An 11,482-nucleotide genomic window follows, 5' to 3' on the forward strand; every position below is an offset into this window, starting at 1 on the left:
CCGGGAAAATACCTTAACTTTTAAGTTGGAATTCATGGGAGATGGAGCTATCCTAGTAGTAGCAGTACCTTCCCAAATTCCTTTATTCATCGTCCATAGCTTTTAATAACGTCGTTTTCACGTAGCACTAAAATAGACTCCTAGTAATTACTCCACTCTAAACGTGGCAACCGGTTTGGCCTTACCGGTTAAACCAGATTCGGAACCGAAACCGGTAGAACCGGTTAACCGGTTCCGGTTAACCGTGTAATGGTTTACCGGTCCGGTTCCAATATTTTGGAAACCGGAACCGGTTAAACCGGTAAAATCGGAACCGGATCGGTTAAACCGATTTAACCGGTAAAAATTAAAAAAAAAAAAAACGTATATAAAGAATATACTTATAAGTATATTAAGTTATATAGTATACTTAAACATATATAAGTATATATAGTATATAAAGAAAAAATAGTATATATAGTATATAAGTATATATAGTATATAAGTAAGTATATATAGTATATAGTACATATATATAAGTATATATAGTATATATATTAAGTTATACACATATATAAGTATATATAGTATATAAGTATATATAGTATATATGGTATATAAATATATATAGTATATATATTAAGTATATATAGTATATATAGTAGATATGTATATATAGTATATATATTAAGTTATACCTATATATAAGTATATATAGTATATAGTACATATATATACATATATATAGTATATATATTAAGTTATACATATATTTAGTATATATTAAGTTATACATATATATAGTATATATATTAAGTTATACATATATATATATAAGTATATATAGTATATAGTACATATATATAAGTATGTATAGTATATATATTAAGTTATATGTAAGTTATACATATATATATGTATACGAAAATCACTATTCTATATTGCTGACTTGCTGTTAGGCTGTTAGTCAGTAAATATTTAAACTTTAATTATAAAGTTGTATAACATATGAAAATATAACTACAATATACAAATAAATACTATAATATATATATATATAATACAAAAAATAAAAAAAAAAATATTTTAAGCAATCCAAACCGGACCGGTTCCGGTTTGGACTTTAAAACCGGTAAACCGAAATCGGTTAGGCGGTTCCGGTTTTGGAACCGGAATCGGCCGGTTTCCTAACCGGTTCCGGTTGGAACCAGAACCGGCCGGTTTCCTAACCGGTTCCCGGTCCGGTTCCGGTTGGAACCGGTTAACAGGCATACTCCACTCCACACATGAATGGAATAATTTTTTATCTTTTTTGACGGGCTACTGACTTACTAACTGTCACTCCTCCTTAGGTAGTGGAGTCCCTCGTCGTTGGTTCAGTTAATTCTGGTTGATTTTTGCAATTGGATTGCACTGGAAAGATGCTCTGTCGGAAAACATGCTGTTGAATTGAAAGTCCACATTCAATTGTTTCATATCCGTGCAAGTTCTTCGATTGCTATCATCATTTTCTAATGGACAAAAAAAAGGGGAGGGGGGAGGGGGGGGGGGGGGGGGGGAATATGATAATGAGCAATAGAAGAACCATTATATGGGAATTAATAAAAGAAGAAGAGAATTGAACATCTAACTTTATTAATTTTAGAATCTAAAGTTATGCTTTAAGGTCTAACTTGACTAATTTTAAAATTTAAAGCTATGTCTAAAGGCCTAACTTGACTAACTTTGGAGTCTAAAATTATGTCTTAAGTCCTAACTTGATTAACTTTGAAATGTAAAGTTATGTCTTAAGGCCTAACTTGATTAACTTTAAAATCTAAAGTTATACTTTAAGACCTAACTTGACTAACTTTGGAATCTAAAGTTATGCCTTAAGGCCTAACTTGATTAACTTGGGAATCTAAAGTTATGCTTTAAGGCTTAACTTGACTAACTTTGAAGTCTAAAGTTATGTCTTAAGGCCTAGCTTGACTAACTTTGGAGTCTAAAATTATGTCTTAGAGCCCGTTTGGATTGATTTATAAGTTGCTTATAAGCTGTTTTCGGCTTTTTTGAGTGTTTGACTGGTCAGCTTAAAGTCATTTTGTGCTTAAAATAAGCTCAAAAAAATATTTGGGCCCATTTGACTTAGAGCCTGTTTGGATAGGCTTATGCCTATAAGCTGCAAACAACTTATAAGCTAAAAAAAATAAGTTGGGTTAGTCTAACTTATTTTTTTTTTGGCTTATAAGCTGAAGGCTTATAAACTGCTTTAGATAAGCTAAGTCAAATGGGCCCAATTATTTTTTTGAGCTTATTTTAAGCACAAAATGACTTTAAGCTGGTCAGCCAAACACTCAAAAAAGCTGAAAACAACTTATAAGCAACTTATAAGTCAATCCAAACAGGCTCTTAGCTTATCTAAAGCAGCTTATAAGCTGAAAACAGCTTATAAGCCAAAAAAAAAAAAAAAGTTAAACTACCCCAACTTATTTTTTTTAGCTTATAAGCTGTTTGCAGCTTATAGGCATAAGCCCATCCAAACAGGCTCTTAAGGCCTAGCTTGACTAACTTTGAATAATAAAATTATGCCTTAAGGTGTAACTTGACTAACTTTGTAATATGAAGGCAAGGGCACAAGCTAAATATTTTAAAAACGAAGGGTAAAAATTAAAAACCACTCCTTCTAAAGGCACTCAGTGAAAAAACTTGTTTTTCTACTCTATTGTACGTGCTTGCACGTATGTTTCCAGTCCATCATTAAACATTTGAACACAAAAATAAGGGAAGTTTGTACTAGCATTTTCTGAATCACTTGACATCTGCAGCAATAAACTAGCAGAGATCAAGGCTGCTCAAATTGGACTGCAATATTGCTCAAACATGGGGCTGAAAAACATCATACTGGAAATGGACTCAAAGCTTATAGTGGACATGATCAAGGGCATCAGCCAAGCCATCTTGGAGTTTCCAACAGATGATAGAAGACATACAAGAAAGGTTGAACAATCTAGAAGGCTCATCTCAACATTGCTATAGAGAAGCAAACTTTGTAGCAGATATCCTGTCTAAACAAGGATCTATTAAGGGCCTGAATAGTGTCTTTCAGGATCCCCAATACCTACCTAAGTCTGCTATTGGAGCCTATAGATTAGATAGAAATGGCATGGCCAATTTCAGGATTCGGAAAAAGAAGGAGGGAATAGGCTAATAAGGTTAAGAACAAATGATGAATCTCCTTGTTGGCAGATTCAACATTTGTTCTATACTCCTTTTGAAAGCTTAATTTTAGGAGAGGAAACCCCTCTGTATAGTGCAGGAGTAGGCTGTTACTCTTGTTGGATTTGTTACTTTGTAACTATCCTATTTTTGCCCATCAGTTATGAATAAAATGGTTAATTTGAATTAAAGAAAAAGGGTGTGTGTGTTGGGGGGGGGGGGGGGGGGGGGGGGAGTTTGTAAGTGCTTGAATAGTACTTTATATAAGACAATTAATGTATTACATTGATGATCGGGTATTTTATTAACCTGCAAAAATGATTTTAATTAATTAAGCTTACTACATAGTAGTATTGTAATAGCTGTGGCATTTCATTATTAAATCCAAACAACACCTTTACTAGGCTTGCTATCAAGGCAGAAAAGTGTTACACCAAACCAAATGCAAGGCAAAATTCATGGTACTCTAGACAGGAACACAAAAACATTCTAGAGCCAAAAAAAGAAGCCCTTCAATATAACGAAGCACCTTGGAAACCAACAACATTTTGTCACACAAATGCTTTCAAGCATTGGCAACCATCCCTTCGTGGAAGTCGGTTGGTAAGCTTCCTTCTCCGTCATCTTCTTTTAGCTCGTATTTGGGTGAACAACCATACATCTTTCTTCTGAATTTCCTACGGGCTGCTCATTCTTTCAATTTTACTTCCCTAAATTGCTCTTCAAGTTTTGATTCATCCTCAGGTGTAAAGCAAACTACGTTCCATTTTCCCAAGCTCCTCGTACAACTTCTCAATCTTAGCTTTCCAGAAGACGCCTAATTCAGTGTCCATCTCGTGGTAAGGTGTCTTCAGCAGGTACTCATCAATACCACCTGCCTTGTCAATATAACGCGGGCATGAGTTGTAACCTTCACCTGAATATGACAATCTAGGATATAGCTGAAAAGACGTTTGTTTTGCACATTAGGCTTCCAATTCCTCCTTGACTTGTTCATGAACAATCACAGTTTTATTTTTTTGAGAAAGTAAAAAATCGCAGTTTATTATAATCCACTACATAAAATCGGAATTAAACTGCAGTTAAAAATGTGACCTTACCTTTTCTATCTTGGGGAGCCAAAGAGTAGCTAGAACAACTATGATACAAAGGCAACAGACTACACATAGTTGAAACAACTATAGGCAATTATATTTGAATTTAGTGATAATAACCAGGTTAAACTGTCACGCCCTTACCCTAACGTATTTTTTGTGCGATTTTTGGTATATATGTCAGGCAAGATAATCAGTTAGGCGGCATCACATTACCTCTTTACAGACTTATTCAACCTCTTCTGACGAGTTTCATAAAGGCACCAAAGCTTAACATTAGCAACGCCACTAGCTACCAAATTTAGTACCATACCAGAAACTTGAAATTTGGAATTCATTGATAATGTAGTGAAGCAAAGAAACATTCAGAACACATTAACAAGCCGAAATCTTCCTTAAAGCACACAAAGATGTCAAAGTAATGAAATTAGTAGGAAAAACCAAAAGCGCGAGACTAGAAAGAGAAGCAAAGGAGACAGAGAGGGGATGCTCTGGAAGATTCAACGAATGTAGATATGGATATGCTAGACTTCTAGAAAGCATGGAAACGACCGAAGAAGCAAAGTGCAAAACACTGAAATGACATATTTGAACTTAAGACGACAAAACTCACTTTTATTAGATAGTTAAAATAAAGATTTTGCAAAGTGTTGTCTTGTAATTAATTTAACGAGTCCAAACCCGAAAATGATTTGTGATAAAGTAATGCTCGTAATGTTGAAAATAAAAGTAACGATATTAATAGTAGTAGTAATAAAATAAAAAATAGTGAAAATAAAGTGTTTAGCTCGTCAGTAAATTTAGAAGCCCGAGTAAATAAAATTAAATAAAATAGGGACAAAATTGGGTGTCAACAGGTCTCCCATAAAACCTATATGATATGTTTGCACATGCGGAGCAAACTTTTCCCATAAAACCTATTTGATACATTTTAACAGCTAGGGAATACCTTCATCCGGAATTTCATTCTTGCCTTATTGCCACTGTTATTTGATAAAAGAAACATTTATCTAATCACAATTACAATGAAATCTAAAGCAGCCATTTTTGAAGAAAAGAAAGACAGTGGTGCCAGTTCATCCTTGCTGGCAAGTGTCTCTTTGGCACCAAAATTTGGAAAGCCAGCCTTGAGAGGAGCCAACTGTCACGCCCCGAACCATGGTCTGGGCGTAACACGACACTCGGGCCTTGCTTGCATGTGTCCGAGCGAACCTCATGGCTTGCTTGTCAACATGGGCATCAAAACAATATAATCTATATGATGCAATTTAAATAAATCATGAAAATGTAATTTGCGGAATAAAGTCTTGAAATTTATCTCATAGCATGAAATATCATGGAAACACAATAGTTTGCAAACATAAAAGCATAACTGACTCTGTGAACTAACATATGTCTATGAAACCTCTAAAACATGTCTGAATACTAACTACCAGGACATGGCCCTGGACTACCATAAACTGAATACTAATGCAGACTCCATGTTGAACCCCGAGAGAAGTGAGGCTCACCAATAAGCTGATATCTGAAGTGATCCTACTGCGCAGATGTATGCTCCTGAGAACCGGTATCTGCACCGTGAAGTGCAGGCCCCGGGCAAAAGGGACGTTAGTACATGGTGAATAGTACTAGTATGTAAAACCTGCTGAAATGAAGAACATGGCACAACATAGATATAAGATATGAACTGAAACTGAATGTAACTTGAACATGAGCATGAAACGTGAGTGAAGTCTTAAAACAGTAATCAATGGAAATACTTGTATGTAAAATTACTTGTAACGTGGGGAATGCTATAGTATAACCGACAACATGGTCTGGTACTTGCGTCCTACCAGAAGAACACTCACAACCTTGCCAGGGATATGAGATTTAAGTAATAATAAGCATGTAAGGATCCAAACTGCATAATGAAGGTGTTGCCTCCTTGCTGACAACCCTTATCCTACGGTGGCTACGTAGTTTCAGGCTATCTGAGCCTTCTCGGTTAACTAAGCAATTCCCAAAACATGAACATAATATAGTTGCCTAAGAAGCCCATGATTTTCGTGAAATAACTTGTAATCATGATTTCACGAAATAACTTGTAACTTGGTTTCATGAAATATCTTGTAATATGGTTTCATGAGATAACTTGTCATAGTCTTGCAAACATGTTCTTGATTCATGAGTAATAACAATAGTTCATAATTATATATATATAATTGACTTGAAAACATGCTTGTAACTTGCTACATAAAATCATAAGGTTTCATATAAACATAATGAGAACACATGAGGAAGAATTCATGATTCATGGATTAAGCTAGGGTTCCTAATAACCGTAATGGAAAATTAGGAATACAATAACGAATATAGATACAAAATTCAGGTACATAAATACATAAATACGGGCTACCAATATGTTGGGTTTAATGCCCTAGGGTTTGACCTTCATGGGTATCAAGAAACGGAGCATGGGGAAGAACGTAGAGATTCCCACATGTGGATGGAAGTTCTACATACCTTAATTGCTCCAAAACTTGAATTAAAGACTTGAGCTTTGAAGAAGATTTCCAAAATCTTGAATTCTTGAACCTTGAGATGGGTTTTCTTGAAAACCCTAGTTTTAGAATGATAATTTCTTGTTTAGATTACAAGGATAGGTGTTAGAATTGAGTTGGAATAATTAGAGTAGGCTTACCTTGGTGTTCTTGATGATGGGAGAGGGTAGGAAGTCATTATAGGGCTTGAAGGAATGAAAAATAATGATTTGAACTGGTATGGACGAATATATACTGTCCTGGGAAAATGCAGTTTACGTCCAGTACTGTGCTGGCCGTATTTTCAGTTTACGGGTCGTAAACTGCAATACGGGTCGTATTTTGCAATATGGACTGCACTGCGTCTCTTCAATAAAATGGCCATAACTCTTTGCACTGATGTCCTTTTGACGCCCATAATATACCGTTGGAAAGGTATTTTAAAGATCTACATCTTTCGTCAAGGACGTTTTCCCAAATTCCAAATACGTTTTGAAATTCGGGCTGTAAACTGAAATACGTTCCGTATTTAACCATATGACATCAAAATGCCAAATTCCAAAATGTTCAGAAATTCTTGGTTTCAGTTTACGATTTGAAATACGGGCCGTATAGTGAAATACGATCCGTATTTAACCATATGACATTCAACTGCCAAATTCCAGAATGCTCAGAAATCCTTGGTACCAGTTTACGATTTGGTTTACGGCCCGTAAATTGAAATACGTCCACTGTTCATGGGCGTAAACCACTATCTCACAACTGAACAGGAAAATTTCAATTCCCACATTCTTTATCTGATTTTTCAAGTCTAGCATCATGGTTAAAGCTTACGTTAAAAGTACGAGGTGTTACAATATCCCCTCTTAGGATCATTCGTCCTCGAATGATGGGTCATGGTTAAGAATATGGCTGAGCATGGCTTGAATACATAAACGTAAAGAAAACATGACTTGAAACATGAGACATGAAATGATGTGATTACTTGAAAACATAGATACTTCTGGCATGAGACAGGAAACATGAGCACTGGATACATGACATGAGACATAACATGACATGGGCTACGGAAAGTTACCTTGAAGGTTCTCTGCTTGCTGTTCAAACAAAAATTGGTACTTGGATTTCATTGTTACATCCCGTATTTTTGAACGTCGGATTAATTGTAAGTTGAGGTGGGGCCCACACGTCAAGATTTTTTTTGGGACATGTGACAAATTATATGAATCACATATGTGAAGTTAAACACAACTCAAGAAGGACCCTTGGGCCAAATCAAAGTGGAAGTCCTCCAAACGAATATTTTTAAGAAAACGTTTTCGGGTAACCTGACTTTGGGGGGAAAAAACGATATTATAAGTTTGGAATTTGGAAAAGTACCAAGAAATAGAAGTTGTAGATAATTGAATTAGCTTTCCATCCATAGGTCGTGGGTTCCCAGGTGACGTCGGTACAAGGAGATATGGACGTTTTAAGGCAGAAAGGTCAGTGGGCTAGGCCCAATCCGAGCCCAACCGGGTTAGGCCCATTACCCATGTCCTTATAAGTGCCAATTTCGGCCTTCTTCATCATTTTAACACCAGGAACAACCAGAAAATTCTGGAAAGAGAGAGAGGAGCTTTGGAGAGAAAAAAAAAATATAATTTTGACCAAAATCCGAGCCCCGAATCCCGAAGCCCATGAAGGGAAAAGTGTTGTACGCTACGTTGTCTTCAATTTGAGCTAAAAATCAACCAAAGAGGAGAGTGATGACGTGGTGGCTGCCTACTTAAGGTAATATGTAGGTTCTTTTTCATTGCTAACAAGTTTATTTAAAGTTTTAACGGATTAGAACGGGAAAAATAGCGATATAAATTCGTCAGTTGGTATTGTGAATTATGGAATGAGATTTGAAGAGAATTTTGGATGAAAATAAATGTAGTTAACTTGTAGAATGTGGAGGATGTTGCTATTGATGTTGTTAGTATTAATTTCGACTTCATTACGGAAATAAAAATTATGAAATAGCTATATGTGAATTGTTATGTTGGTTGGTGAATTTAGAAGGATGCTAGTCCATATTAGCATGGAAATTGGTTGTAGGAAATTATGTCATTTTAATGTGATTTTATGACATTATGGAAAGGAAGTTAATAAAGTGTGGATTATTGTTGTTGGATATGAATTTGTAAGTAGAAAATGTGTTGTGATGGTTTTGTTGCATATGTAGGAATGTTGGGTGGAATTGATGGAATTGTTTAAATCCTTGGGTATTGATTGGAGTGTTATTGAATTATGTTTGAATAACCTTGAGTTAGTGAATGAATATGAGAATGGTGATATTAGCTTGATATTGTGAAGTTGAAATGGAAATGAATTAATTTTGTTTAATATGTTAGTTGTGTTGTTGAGATCCTTATAAGGCAATGAAGGTTAAATGGTTTAAGTTGGCATTGAAATGGAATGTAGAAGGTTATGTCATTTTAGAATGATTTTATGATATTATGGAAATGAAGTTGTTAAGGTGCAAATCATGATTATTGTTGATGAACTTGGAAGACGGAAACATGTTATGAATAAGTATGCTAAAGATTAGAAGCTTTGGGTGAATTATGACTTTGGTGGAAAGTTTGTATATTTTGTATACCTTATGAATATTTTTGTGGAAATGATATGAAATGCTTCTAAATTATATTGTGATGATCTAGATTAATGATGAATGTGAAACCATTGAGATTGGTTTGGAAATTGAAGTTGAAATGAAGGTTATGACATTATGTTGGAAAGATGGCAAGTTAAGTTATATTGTGTTTATAGTGATTGTTGTTGTTGTTGATTGTTTTGGCCGAGTTAAATTCTCGGGGATGCTATATGTATAGGGGAGATGCTGCCCAAATTTCTGTAGGCAATTATGAATAAAGATTGAATACTTAAAGATTGGAAATTGAGAATTGGTAAATGTGACCAATTGCAGATTTTGGGCGAAACGGGAATTGAATTTGGAAAGGCGTAAAGAGCATATAAGGTATGTAAGGCTATCCCGATTCTTCTTTTGGCATGTCCTAGGTGTACTAGGATCGGATTTGAGCCTCGGAAAGTATTCTGCTCATCGGAATCTGCATTTGAAAATACCCCTTTTTCATTCAATTGAATTGAACCCTATAAGTATGCTTTATTGAAAGAATTGTGCAAACTTCCGCAAATTGTCTAGAAAATTTTGGAATGCCCCTAGAACCTCCGTAGGTGACTTTATAAGCTTAAAATACGTAATTTGAGCCCACCGCTTCGTTTGTCCCGAGGTGGGCCCACTATTTCCAATTTTACCCTTTATGTGTCTATGACTTGTCTTCGAGCGTTTTCGTTAGAGATACTCTAACTACTCCTTTATCTACTAAATAAAAACTATTTTAAATATTTCATTAAGTCTTATAAATTGTTTTGAATCTTGAAAACGATCTCGGATAGATTATGCCTCCGTAACCCGTTATGACATCTAAATTTACTTACTATGTTTCCGTCCGATTTCATTGATTTGATTTGACATTCGATATGCCTCATTGAGTCTCTGGAAATATATATATGGTATTTTTAGTGCATTTAGTTTCTCACTACTCCGTTCGTGGATGCCTCAATGTTTCCCCCACTGAGCCCGGGCCAGGATATGTTGTCAAGCGTGATCATTTGCATTGTTCGCCGTGCCTCGATGTGAGGGGGCAGGTATACGCGTACATGGGTTTGTGGAGTATGCTGTGCCATGTACGCTTGTTCTGATATGATTTGCTATGACCATCTGATATGACATATTATGTTACAGGGTTATGCCCCTGTTCTGTTTCTTCTGTGTTGTGGCACCAGCGTCGGGAGGGTGGCCACGTTCTGTCTGCCGAGTCCCTTGGCAGGGGCCGGATTTGATGTGACATATGTTTCTGTACACACTCTGCATGTTTTGAAAATATGTATCTGATACTTTGGGTTTTCTATTTACTTTCTGTACGTTCTGTACCAGTTATGATTTTGTTTCTGTAATTCAGGCTTTGCATATTCAGTACATATTTCGTACTGACCCCCTTTCTTCGGGGGCTGCGTTTTCATGCCGCGCAGGTACCGACGACAGGTTTGCTGATCCGTCCGCTTAGGATCTTATTCTGCTATTTTGGAGCGCTCCTTTATCCGGAGCCTATATTTTGGTACAATCTTCTGCTATTGTATATATGTACGCTATTCAGGGGTACGACGGGGCCCTGTCCCATCTTATGATTCTGTTATGTTCTGTAGAGGTCTGTAGACATACTTGTGTGGGTTCTGTATATGTTTTGGGTTGTTATGATCGGTGATGGCCTTATCGGCCTCTACGTGCAAAATCTGTTCATCTGTGATATTTAGTAGCGCCAACTAACCTTTATATTAATATATTTTGATAATATGTTGGTTTGGGTTATTGGGTACGTTTGGGTGTCCAGCACGGACACTAGTCGCGGCCTACGGGGTTGGGTCGTGACATTCATATCCTCCTCGGCTTCCCATGTAGCTTCCTCAACCTTATGGCTCCTCCACAAGACTTTCACTGAGGCTACTTCCTTAGTCCTCAACTTGTGAACCTGACGGTCAAGAATGGCTACGGGGATCTCCTCATAAGTCAACCCATCCTTAACTGTTATAGTATTAGCAGGAACAACCAGCGACGGGTCTCCTACACACTTCCTCAACATG

At 36.2% G+C, this 11,482-nt stretch overlaps 1 long non-coding RNA gene across 1 annotated transcript; it reads left to right on the plus strand.

Moving 5' to 3' along the window:
* The first annotated feature begins 9,588 nt into the window (after positions 1-9,588).
* LOC132610684 (uncharacterized) lies at positions 9,589-11,193 on the plus strand. The gene is made up of 2 exons (XR_009571262.1): positions 9,589-9,797; positions 10,874-11,193. It is a non-coding gene; the product is annotated as an uncharacterized LOC132610684 (long non-coding RNA).
* Positions 11,194-11,482: the final 289 nt, after the last annotated feature.

This window comes from Lycium barbarum, chromosome 9 (genome assembly GCF_019175385.1).
Source record: "Lycium barbarum isolate Lr01 chromosome 9, ASM1917538v2, whole genome shotgun sequence".
Classification (NCBI taxonomy): domain Eukaryota; kingdom Viridiplantae; phylum Streptophyta; class Magnoliopsida; order Solanales; family Solanaceae; genus Lycium; species Lycium barbarum.